Source organism: Muscardinus avellanarius (assembly GCF_963383645.1).
Source record: "Muscardinus avellanarius genome assembly, chromosome: 8".
Lineage (NCBI taxonomy): Eukaryota > Metazoa > Chordata > Mammalia > Rodentia > Gliridae > Muscardinus > Muscardinus avellanarius.
The window spans coordinates 40,725,770-40,739,373 of NC_137794.1; the positions used below are offsets into that span (position 1 = coordinate 40,725,770).

General features: G+C 36.8%; 1 pseudogene across 1 annotated transcript; it reads right to left on the reverse strand.

Moving 5' to 3' along the window:
• Positions 1-1,308: 1,308 nt before the first annotated feature.
• Positions 1,309-12,178, reverse strand: LOC308266032 (large ribosomal subunit protein uL30-like; annotated as a pseudogene). Its single transcript has 2 exons — positions 12,170-12,178; positions 1,309-1,776 (listed from the first exon to the last, which is right to left on the reverse strand). The product of its transcript is annotated as a large ribosomal subunit protein uL30-like (transcript).
• Positions 12,179-13,604: the final 1,426 nt, after the last annotated feature.

Consider the following 13,604-nt stretch of genomic DNA (forward strand, 5'->3'; position numbering starts at 1 on the left):
TGGCACTCCATACGTGGTAGAAAAGTAGAACAAGTACAGAGAGGAGGGACACCAGATGCTTTTATAACAAACTGCTCTTATGACAGAAATGTCTATAGGTCCAGCTTCAGTAACATAACAGGATAAAGAGTAGTAGAGTTGCATCTAAGTGGCAAAAAGTTAATAAGTGGTACACTCCTTCCCTTTTCTTTCTTAGAATCATACACAGATTTCTACATGTATGAACTTCTGTACAATGAAGTCTATGTTTCTGCTTAACACGATGTACCTGTCCATTACACAAGTGGAGGTGTTCTTCCCCTTTCCTAAAATGCAGTATTGTATCATCTTGACAAGTATTGCATGAATTATTATATGCTATTTTAATTATTCAACAAATTCAGTACGAGTCTTGCCAAATATTTTGTTATGTGATGACTAAGTTATCAAGTTTACTTCCAGCCAACTTGTGTAAGTAATAAGGGAGAGGAGAGGAAGTATTTTATATAAGTAAATTTATATTAATAACAAGAAAGATATGAAAAATATCCCAAACACACATTGAAATATTTTTGGGCAAAATGAGTTATATTTGTCATTTGTTTTAAAGTTATCCATCTAGGATGGATATGCATATAGATAAATATGGCAAATTATTATCAATTATTATTTAGACAATGGTTATGTGATTTCTTATTGCATTTAACCCATTTTTCTATGTGTTTGAAACTTTCACTAAAAATTTAGAACTTATAGAAAAAAATAAATTGGTATTATTAATGGATATATTTTGCCTTGTTTCTGATATCTTTGCACATGTGTCTGTCTTTCAGGCTCTCCTTTATCTTCCATCTTGCCCAAATTTCATGAGAGTTGTACTTATGTTCACTAATTTTGCAATTTAAAAATAATTTGTTTGCTATAAAGTAATCTAGTTAACAAAATCAAAGTCAAAACTACCTATTCTCGGAATCACGGCATAGAATAGAAACATGGCTGTGGAATTAGGAAATAAGTACAAAAGCCCCCTCTCACTTTTCCTTTCATTGGATACCATTGGACTTTCAATATATATTAGCACATTAGCCATTGAATAGAAACGACCATTCCTTATCTGAGCCCCTACTTACTTGTTTTACGAGGTCCAAGACCTCTTCTGGCCCTAAGTTCACTTTCTTCCTACTGCTCCTTAAATATTTCACATTTATTCTTAGAGTCTGTTGTAAATTTTCTGATAATGGCCATTGCTACTGTTCCCAATTTTCTCAATTTTTTGTAAGAACAGCCATTATTTATTAAGTGATCAGATTATAAAAATACCACAGCAGACTAGTTCATCCTTCTAGTGAGCCTGTTGATCTGGTCTTCTCTGTTGCTAGCATCTCCACCTTCTAAATAATGGTCTTTTTCTTCATTCCACCGCTTGGAGAAGATAACTTGAAAGGCACATATCTGCCACAGGCAGATATTTTCTTTTTTGAGACATTTTCCAGCAGTGTAGATCTCATGAATAAAATCCATGCAGATGATACAATATTCACCAAGAGACTGGGCATTCAAAGCATTATCTGCCAAGGCAATTCGTTTCTTATTTATTTTAACATAACCACACTTGTAGATTAGTCCCTTGACTGACTTCAGGTTTGGATACCTGTTGATACCTCTGATCTTGATGACAAATGGCACTTTGATTTCTTCAGGTACGTAGAAGTTGCTACCTTTTCTTGCCCTCCCAGCCATTTGAATCTCAGTTTGGTACATCTGCCTACATTCCTTGTGATAGTGCTTAGGTTTTTCCTAGGTAAACTTTCTTCTTGCCTTTCAAAGCACTGTTTTGGTTAATGTCTTTCTCAGGAACTTTACCGCAGGCTGAATCTCTGTGCAATTATTTTGCTTTTTCTTGAGAGTTTCTAGCACAGCAGGAACCACATTTTTCTTCTTTTCAGCACCTTCTATGCTTCCAGTCAGAAAAGAGGCCAATTTGTTCAAATCTTAAACTTTACCACTCTTACCAATTTTGAGGTATCCTTAAAGATAAAAAATGTAATTATAACCACAGTGTATTATTATGTAGTAAGTTTCTCAAACTTGGTTTTTTTATGTTCTTTTTATGTTTCAATTTTTATGTTCTTTTAAAAAATACATGGGGCAAGTTCTTAATTTGTGGACCCTGGAATAATGCAGCAGGGAACCTGAATATTTCTAGTTGACTGTAAACCAGTGACCCAAGGTAAGGGCCAACTATCTTTCTCTCAACTCCTGAAAAGTTACCAGAATACTCTTCTTTGAGAGGTAGGGAAAATGCTATTCATCTTTTCCTTTCTGTGTATTAACTTTGGTATCCCAGGCTTGACTCAGCCACAGGGCCTTCAATTTTTCTCTAAGAAGACATGCTCTGTTTTAGTGTAAATAGTAGCCCAAGAAGTCTTCTCCCATGTCTCCATGCTGTCCAATGATCACAGATTTGCTTATCTATCCCTATATCACCCTACTCCCTCTTCTAGCTACCAAATGATCTCTTGTTTTATAAGCATGACAAGTCATTTAAGGATTAGGAGGTAGCTCACAGAAAGGACCCTTGCTACTTTTAATGGATAGTTAAACAAAATACCTTCTTAATACTATACCAAACTTCTGTTATAGTAGGATACTTCCTTCTTTCCTGCTACACTGGTGGTAGATACAAGAGAGTTGCTACTGTATTGGGGGTGGATCTGTGCTTCTAGAGTTTGTAAGTGCTTCCAAAGACCCATATATAAGTCTAGGTGGGGGGGAGGAAAGGAGGGAGGGAGGGTGGAAGAGAGAGAGAGAGAGAGAGAGAGAGAGAGAGAGAGAGAGAGTGTCTAAGCTCAAGCTATTGTAACATCTAAGAGAACCACCTATATGGAAGAATGACTGATGGATGTACTGGTAAGAAGGGTAGATTGACAGAAAACTGAGTGCAAGATGGATGGGGAATGGTTGACCTGGGTAGGGGCAATGTTAACACACCAGGAACTATGATAGGAGCCTTTCCAGGGGCTTCCATTGAGTTTATTGGAAAACCCACTGACATAGAGTCAGCTTTATGCAGTATGTCTTTGAGGCACAGATAGCTTGGATGCCAGCAGGGATAGCATTAGTTGCTTGTACAAGGTTAGGTTCTAAAGTAAGGATAGTAAAAGTTGAATGCCAATTTGCCTTCTACTGATTCTTATCTTTCTGTTTTGCTTCTTTTTTTCCCTCATCCTTGCTGCCTTAATATTGTCCCTCTCTGAAAAATATTAACTCTTAATATTTTCTTTGGGCTTTTTTTGTAGGGAACTTGAAATAAAGCAAATACCTACTTATGCCCAGGAACATGGTAGGCACTTAATAAGTGCTGACTCTTTTTCTTATTTCTACCTTGCCCTATGACCTCAATAACTAGAAAACAATTTACATTTTCCTCTGTTTTCTAAATTATCATTATATTAAATAGCTATGGCATGATTTATACAGTGATTATAAAATATCTCTTAAAACTTCAGCATAATGAAGAGTATCTTTACAAATGGAAGTTCCATAATTCTTTAGAATGATTATGTGACTACAGTTAACTACAGTTAAATCTCTGGAGTACACCAGAACATTGTTTAGGTGCTGTGAGGGAAGATGGTGTGGGTGCGGCTCCTCCGTGGCAATGCGGGCTGGTTTCTTTTCTGGTGTCTGGTTGTTCTTCTAGCCCTCTTTTTCTCTGTCCCTTGTATTTACAGTTTTTATTTCTCTGCTGATGGTGTTTTTTGGCTATGAAAAGCGCTGGTTTTGTGGTAATAGATATCGATTGTTAGCGGGACTCGTAAACACCACTTTTCTCCATTGCCATCTTCCCGGAAGTCGGTATTAGTTGTGAAGGTTTTGTAGAATTCAGCTGGAAACCCATCTGGGACTGGGATTTTCTTTGATGGAAGAATTTTTATCACCATTTCTATTTCATTGTTTGCTATTGGTTGGTTTATGCTTGCTATGTCCTCTTGGTTCAGTTTAGGTAGGTTAACTGTGCTTAGAAATCTATCAATTTCTTGCATGTTTTCTAGTCTATTGGAGTATAAATTTTTAAAGTAGTTTCTGATAATCCTTGGAATTTATCCACTATCTGTGGTTATGTCTTCTTTTTCATTTCTAATTTTAATAATTTGAGTTGATTCTCTTTTTCTTTTGGTTAGGTTGGCAAGAGGTTTATCAATTCTACTAATCTTTTTGAAGAACCAGTTTTTTTTGTTGATTCTTTGAATTTTTTTTGTTGTTCTCTATTTCATTTATTTCTGCTCTGATTTTAATAATTTCCTGCCTTCTGCTGGCTTTGGGAATAGACTGTTGCAGTCTTTCTAGGTCCTTGAGTGTGTCATTAGGTTCTTTACTTGGTGATTCTCTGTCCTTTTTATGTGGGCACTCAATGCAATAAACTTTCCTCTTAATACTGCCTTCATAGTGTCCCATAGATTTTGGTAAGTTGTGCCTCTATTTTCATTTGTTTCCATAAATTTCTTTATTTCTTCCCTAATTTCTGCTCTTACCCATTCATCATTCAATTGTGTATCATTAAATCTCCATGTATTTGAATAGTTTCTTTTGAGTTTACTGTTGTTGATTTCTACTTTCATTCCATTATAGTCTGAAAAGATACAAGGAATTATATTACATCTTTTGAATTTGCTGGTGCTTTCTTTGTGTCCCAGGATGTGGTATATTTTGGAGAAGGTTCCATGGGCTGCTGAGAAGAATGTGTATTCTGTATTTCCTGGTTGAATTAATCTGTAAATGTCTATTATGTCCATTTGGTTTATAGTTTTCTTTAGTTCTAAGGAGTCTTTATTCATCTTTTGCTTTGAAAATTGATATCCAGTGGTGTGAGAGGCGTATTAAAGTCTCCCAGAATTATTGTATTTGGGTCTATTTGAGATCTGATGTCCAGAAGGGTTTGTTTTACAAATGTGTTTGCACCCACATGAGGGCATAAACATTTACTATCATTATATCTTCTTGGAAAATTGTTCCTTTTAATAAAAGGAAGTGCCTGATTTTGTCTCTTCTGATGTGTTTTAGCTTAAAGTCTGTTTTGTTGGTCAGGATTGCTACCCCTGCTCATTTTTGGTCTCCAATAGCATGGTATATCTTTTTCCATCCTTTCACTTTCAGTCTGTGAATGCCTTTGGCTGTAAGGTGAGTTTCTTGCAGACAGTATATATTTTGATTATGTTTTTTAATCCACATTGTCAGTCTATGTCTTTTGATTGGTGAGTTAAGTCCTTTGATGTTAAGAGATATTATTGAAATATGATTTTTGTTTTCTCTCATTTTGTGTTCTGTCCTCTGTTTGGTAGTTTGTTCTTTCTTCTTTACTTAAATGGCCCACTTATCAACTTCTTCTCTTCTCTGGTTCTGAAGTCTGCTTCTTTTTTTCTTCTTTATTTTTTATTTCTTTAAGTATTTGATTTGCATCTCCCTGACTTCTAATTATGTTGGATGTATTTTCATATATTTTTTTGGATATTTGTATATCTTCTTTGTGAAGTGTCTATTTAATTCAATTGCCCATTTCTTGATTGGGTTTTTGTTTTTTTTAGTGGTAAGTCTTTTAAGTTATTATATATTTTAAGTTCTTAGATATTAGTTTTCTATTAGAGGGATAACTGGGAAAGATCTTCTCTTGTTCTATAGGCTTTCTCTTTAGAGAAATACTGGGGTTTGTGGAAACCCTTCTACTTCCAGGCTACACTTCCAGAAACAGGGTCTTCTAAGCCAGCGCGTGTGGCTGGCTTCGAACCTGTGTGATCCTCCTGTCTCCACCTCCCAAGCGCGGGGATTACAAGCGTGCATCACCATGCCCGGCTCTGTAGTATAATTTGAAGTCAGGAATTGTGATGCCTTCCACATGGTTTTTATCGCTGAGAATTGCTTTAGCTATTTTGGGTCTTTGTTTTTCCAATTGAGATTAAGGACCAATTTTTCTAGCTCTGTGAAGAATGACATTGGTATTTTAATAGAATTGACTCTGTAGATCACTTTTGGTAGAATGGCTATTTCTATAATATTTATTCTGCCTATTCAAGAGAGTAGAAGATCTTTCTATTTTCTAAGATATTTTTCAGTTTCTTTCTTTAGTGTTTTATAATTTTTATTGTAGAGGTCTTTTACCTCTTTGGTTAGATTTATTCCTAGATATTCTATTGTTTTTGAGGTTATTGTAATTGGAATTGTTTTTTGGATTTCTCTTTCAGTAGATTAATGATTGGCATATAGAAAAGCTACTAATTGTTTCAGATTGATTTTGTATCTGGCTACTCTGTTGAATTTGTTAATCATCTTTAGAAGTCTTTTGGCGGAGGTTTTTGAGTCTTCTTTTTTTGTGGTACTGGGGTTCCTGGAAACCCTTTACCTCTGGGCTACACTCCCAGACCTATTTTATACTTTAAAAAATTGGAAACAGGGTGTCTTAAGCCAGCAATTCTGGCTTCGAACCTGTGCAATCCTCCTGTCTCTGCCTCCCAAGTGTGGGGATTACAAGCGTGTACCACCATGCCTGGCTGAGTCTTCTAAATATAAGATCATGAGACTTCCGGGAAGATGGTGACCAAGAAAAGCGGGGCTTAAGAGCCCCGCTAACAACCAATCTCCATTACCACAAAATCAGCGCCTTTCATAGCCAGAAAACACCATCACCAGAGAAACAAAAAAATCACCAGGCTCCAGAGAGAAAGCGGACTGAGAACAGAGCTCACAGCCACAGAGGAGATACACTGGCCTCACACCCGAGGAAGCGGCAGCAGCACCATACTGCCGGTGGCAGCGGCGAGTTCACCGGATGGCTACAGCAAGCCGAGGTGAGCCGCTGCGGAACAGCCAGGTGGGATTTTTCAGCGCAGGGAGCATCAAAAGCTCCCAGTGGCTGAGCTCAGCACATGCTGCAGGGACTCAGAGTGGAACTCAAAACCAAGAAGAAATAAGCCAGCCTCACGGCCAAGGGCGTAGCAGCGGCGCCATATTGCCACCAGTGGCAGCAGCAGTGAATTCACCAAGTCCAGTACAGCTACATCTGCGTACTCAAGAACAGTGAGTCAAATTGCGGGCCCCAGAGGAGAAATCCCAGTACTGTACTCCCTGGGACTTGACCCAGTGGGGGAGTGGCGGTGGCAGAGATATCACACCATAGGAGAACGTGCAACCTGGCACCCCCCATAGTTTAAAGCAGCCTCTATCGACTCCCTGGGTCGGAGACTCTGTGATACAACACAGTAAAGGAGTGGTGGGGTCTGAGATACTATAGACTCGAGATCCAGAACACCTTAAGTGAAGTCATAGTGACCCAAGGGAAGAACCCAGAGAAGGCACAAACTTCCAAAATCATGGGAAAGAGGAATAACACTGGAGCAATGAATGCCCACAACCCCACAACATCAGAACCTGATAAAACAGAAAATCAGAGATTTCTAGAAGATCAAATCAGGAAAATAACTGTAGAAATAATAGAGGTGCTTCGAAAAGAACTCAGAGAGAGCCAAAAAGAGATAAAGGATGCAATTAATGAAGTAAAGGCCTCAATTCAAAGCACAAACAACCGATTAGACCACATGGAGAACAGAATCTCGCTCTTAGAAGATGATCATTCCAAAAATGAATGCATAGTTTCTAATCTAAAAAAAAATATCCAACAGCAGGAATCTGACATTGAAGAAATATGGGCCCATTTTAAGAGAGCTAACCTAAGAATAATTGGAATAGAGGAGGGAAAAGAAAGTGAAACCAAAGGGATCAACAATCTCTTCAAGGAAGTAATAGCAGAAAATGTTCCAAACATAGAGCAAGAGGTTGATACACAGGTCCAGGAAACTTATAGAACTCCCTTTAGACAGGATCGGAGAAGAGGATCCCCACGCCACATAATTGTCAAAATGACCAATGTGGAAGCCAAGCAGAGAATCTTAAAAGCAACAAAAACAAAGGACCCAGTGACATTCAGAGGCAAACCAATAAGAGTCACTCCAGACTTCCCAAACCAAGTCATGAGAGCCAGAAGGGCTTGGAGTAACATATTCCCAATTCTGAAAGAAAACAACTTCCAGCCCAAAATTTCCTACCCAGCAAAACTTTCTATCAAATTAGATGGAGAAATAAGAAGCTTCCATGACAAACAGAAACTGAAGGAATTTATGTCTTCAAAACCAGCGCTAGAGAAAATACTCAAAGAGATTAACTACAAAGAAGAAATAGGTAACACACACCAGAACCAGAGAAACAAGATTTTTCATCCAACAGACAACTAAGATTGGTTATCTGTGGAGATTCACTATTTATGTTAGTCTTTTACCTATCTCTAAATGGTATTGTTTGCCTTTATTGTTGTTAATTTTTAGGATTTCTAGTTGGAATATCAATATACCGTCAGATATAGCATTTGGAAATATTTTATCCAATTCTATTAGTAACTTTTAACTCTGTTTACATTGTCTTTGGATATACAATATTTTTTTTTATTTTTTAGGGAGTTTGTATACTCCTCTGTTGCCTGTGCCATTGAAATCATAACCAAGAAATCACTGCCAATTTCAATGTTGTAAGGTTTTATGACCCAGATTTTCTCCTAAAAGTTTATAGTCTTAAAATTTATATTTAGGTCTTTTATCTATTTTGAGTTAATACTTGTATATGGGATTAGGTAAGGGTCCAATTTTATTCTTTTCCATGTAATTATTATGTTTCAACTATATTTAGTTAAAAGATTATTATTTCCACCACCAAATGTTCATGGAAACCTTGTCAAAAATAACTTGACAATATAGGGAAGAATTTAGCTCTAGGCTTGTATTTAACTCCAATGGTTTATATATCTGCCTTTAGAACAGTACTACACTGTTTCAATTATTGTAGCTTTATATGGTTTGAAATCAGAAAATATATATCTTCTAGCTTTGTTCATCAACAGATGAATGGATTACAAAACGGTGGGATATGTACACAATGGAATCTTACTCAGCCATTAAAAAACCTCAATTACATCATTTTCAGGGAAATGGATGGAACTGGAGGACATTATGCTAAGTGAGATTAGTCAGTCACAAAAAATAAGAAATCAGATGCTTTCCCTAATATGTGAGAGTTAGGGATAAATGGGTCATAGGAGGAACTCTAGATGAAAAAGGAAATCCTATAGAGGAGCAAACAAGACAACCTAAAGGAGGAGGAAGGAGGGGGGAAGAAGGAAAATCTCTAAAACACACAATGTACTTAAATATACCGAAGTCAACCACTAAGCCAAGCAAGGGAAGGAGGGATGGGGAGGGAATGGAGTGGGAATTGTGTAGGGGTTAAATCAGTGATGTGTTCATGTATGTACATAGAAGTTTTTTACACCAATATGATGTATGAATACAATGCACCAATAAAAAATTAAAAAAAATATGTATATATAAAAAGAAGTATACAACTTGTATATAAAAAACTATGTAACATTACTGAGCATTTAAAAGAAAGACCTGAATAAATGGAAAGACAGCTAAGGAGAAACGGGTCATAGTAGGAACTCTAGATGGAAAAGGAAATCCTATAGAGGAGCAAACAAGACAACCTAAATGAGGGAATGGGAGAGGGGAAGAAGGAAATCTCTAAAGCACACAATTTACTTAAGCATATAAAAATCAACCACTAAACCAAACATGGGAAGGAGGGATGGGAAGGAAATGGGGTGGGAATTGGATGGGGGCTAAATGGGTGATGTTTGCATGTATATCCACACAAGTCTTTTACCTCATTATGATGTATGAATACAATGCACCAATAAAAGAAATTTTAAAAAATCAAAAAAAATATAAGATCATGTTATCTGCAAGAGACCCTGTTTTAAGACATAAACAAAAAAGGGCTGGGGGTGTAGTGTGGATGTTGAATGACTCTAGGCATTCTACAAAAGAAAAAAGGAGGCATCTTAGAGCCCATGCAATGATAAAAAAAATCTTCGCTTTGGCTACTAATGATTTGCAATAGGATAGATAGTGGCAGTCTGGTATATAAAATGGAGAGCTGCATTCTCTGTGATTTATATTAATTGCTGCTATAATTTTCTCAGAATTGTCAAGAAATTTCTAAGTATTCTAAATAATACTCAGTATTCTGTCTACTCTGGTAGAAAAAAATACATGATATGGCCCCTGTTTTTTTTCTCTCCTTGTTTTATAAAAGAAGCATCTCACTCAGTAACTAAAATTTTCCTGATCTTCTCATAGCACCTAGATGCAGAAAGAAGAGAAATTTGAGGATGCACAATCCATTTTGTTAATTCTAAACCAAATTGGGCATCAGAAAGAGCACCAACAAACCCTTCAAATTATTGCAAATTATTGTGCGTATTGAAGATTACAACCATTGCACATTGATCATCTGATACACAAGATGAAGGTTTGTTGGCCACCCAACAGCTAACAATTTATGTGTTCTTTTGTGCCAGTGTGTAACATGCATTTTAAATTTCGGTTATTTTTTTATAAGAAGATATGTATTAGTCTTATTATTCTTAATTTACAGATGAAAACTGTGCTGAAGGGTTGTATTCATGGTGACTCATAAATGGTGGTTCTTTAATTAAAGTCCAGGCAGCCTTACTTCCTAGTAGCCTACAAAGGATAAATCAACCTAGCTTCTACCTTGTAGTGAATGTCCAACTTAACAAATGGGCATTTTCAGTTGACTTCTAGGCACTTGCTTCTATCCATATAGGAAGAACTCTGTGTACTTGTGGCCACAGCCCAAACCCAGAAATCTCCACTGTCTCTGATTGCTTACAAAGCTTATCTTGACTGATCTCTTCTTTCTTTCCAGTTTTATGGTTGGAGTAGGTATTCCATTGTATCAGGTACCATGGGTCCTTCTTTACAATTATGTGAAGCATATGATATATTAGAACAGAAAGTTGATGTTTTTATTATAAGGTTAATGCAGGATTGATTATAATGCCATCAGTAATACAGGTGTTCAGCAAAGCAAATGACTACTTTGATTCAATCTATTTTGCTGTTTCTCCTAAATAAGAGCAGAAGTAGTGGTGGTGGCTCTGCAGACACTGTGGTTCTGATCTGTACCAGTGATGAAGTGGAATAGCACAGTTATTACACATACTCAGTCCTAGCTAGATTTTCTCTGTTTGAATTCCTGCTCTCTACCCATTATTTGTGAGAGTCTGAGCATATTATTTCACCTTGTTGTTCTGTAAAATGAAGGTAATAAAATATCTTAGTCACAATAATTAAATTATATAATAAATAAGCAGTGCTCTTAAAAGAGGGATCAGCATACTAAAGGACACAGTAGCTTCTAGGCATACAGTAGTTATACAGAAACTGAACACAAGAACTGAATTTTTATATATGCCACAATTTGAGTATCTTTAGCATATCCCATGAAGTCCAGCATACTAAATATTTGGTTACCAGTCTGTGGCACTGTTGGGAGGTGATGTGGTTGGGGATGTAGCTCAGTTGGCAGAGTACTTGCCTAGCCTGTGTGAAGCTCTGGATTCAGTTTCCAGTAATGCAATCAACCACCCCACCACTACTACCAACAATGACTCCACCCCTAAACAAACAAACAAACAAACAAACAAACAAAAACAACAAAGTAAAGAAAGATAGTGGAACCACTAGGGGGTGAGTTTTGTGGGAGAAAGTTGTTAGGGGTGTGTCCTTGAAGTGGTTATTAGGACCCTGGCCCCTTCCTCTATCCCTCTTTACTTTCAATTCACCATGAGGTGGGCGGTTTCCCCATTAAGCTTTCTTTGCTGTGGTTTATTTCTCCACAGGCCCAAAGGTAACAAGGCCAAGTGGCAGTGGGTTCAAACCTCTGAAACAATGAGGCCCAAATAAAATTTTATTCCTGCCAGGAGTGGTGGCGCACGTTTGTAATCCCTGCATTTGGGAGGCTGAGACAGAAGGATCATGGTTCATGGATCAGCTACTTAGTGAGGCCCTTTGCAACTCAGTGAGTCTCTGTCTTAAAATAAAGAATAGAAAAAGGGCTGAGGGTGTATCTTGGAGGTAGAATGCCCCTGGGTTCCATTTCCAGTACTGCAAAAAAAAAAAAATTGTTTTACTGTTAAGTTGACTTTCTCAGGTATTTTTTCATGGTGATAAAAAGCTAACACAGATGGCTATACTAGGAAATAAGGATAATAAATTTGACATACCTCCTTCATTGTGAAAGCATGTGATCTAATAGATGAATGTTTATCCAGTTCCCTGTTATCTACAGGAAGTCCTGCTAATCAGATTATCCTCAACCAATATTAGGAAATTAACAGGTGACATAATTTCTTCTCCAAGCCACTGCTAAAGCCAACTATATAAATTTAATATAGGCATACCTTATTTTATGTACTTTGCATGTATTTTTTATATAAATTGAAGGTTTAAGGTAACCCTGTGTTATACAAGTTTATCAGCACTGTTTTCCTAACTACTCAAATGCTCATTAGCATTTATTAGAAATAAAGTGCTTATTTTATGCAGTGCTTTTTTTCAGTACTGGGGATGGAACCCAGGGGCATTCTACCTCTGAGCTACATCCTCAGCCTTATTTCATTTATTCCTTATTTTGAAATAGAGTCTCACTGAACCACAATCCTCCTGTCTCAGCATCTCAAATGCTGGAATTACAAGTATGCACCACCACACCTAGCGAAATGAAATGCTTTTAAATTAATGTATGTACATTTATTTTTTTAGTCTCAGTTCTATGGCACACTTAGTAGATTACAGTATAGTGTAACACAACAACTTTGGTTTCCCATTTATGTACTGGGAAACTAAAAAATTTGTGTTACTTCCTTTATTGTGATTTCAATATTGACTTTATTGCAGGGGTCTGAGACTGACCTGAGGTAGATCTCTAAAAAAAAAAAAATCCCTTCAAAAAGAGTCACATATGCTTAATCCTAGATATATATCCAAGTTATCTGGACAGTTTTTATTTATTTACTTTTTACATTTTTTGTTGGTGCATTGTAGTCATATGTCTAAATGGGGTACAAGATGATAGAGGCATACATGCACAAATCATCCATTTAGCCCTTACCCAGTTCTCATCCTATCCCCTCCCCCTTTCTTCTTCTCATGTTTGGCTTAGTGATTGACATTGATATGTTTATGAATGTACATCATGTACATTATGGAATTTATCTCTTCTCCCTCCTAAGCCCCTCAGTTAGGTAAGCTTATTTTATTATTGATAGCCCTTCTTCTTCTTCTTCTTCTTCTTCTTCTTCTTCTTCTTCTTCTTCTTCTTCTTCTTCTTCTTCTTCTTCTTCTTCTTCTTCTCCTCCTTCTTCTTCTTTTCAGCTGGCTTTGAACCTGTGCAATCCTCCTGTTTCTGCCTCCTAAGCGTGGGGATTATAAGTGTGCGCCACCATGCCCAGCTTTCTCTTCTTTTTATAGAGTTTATACTATGACCCATTTTCTCCCTAGCTTTTGCATACTAGGAAGAGCATCTTATTTCTTATTTATTGTGACTGACTAGTCTCAGCATAATGTTCTTCAGTTCCATTCATTCCCCTATAAATAACATAATTTTGTTCTTCTTTATGGCTGAGTATTATTCTTTTGTGTGGATATTCCATAGTTTTG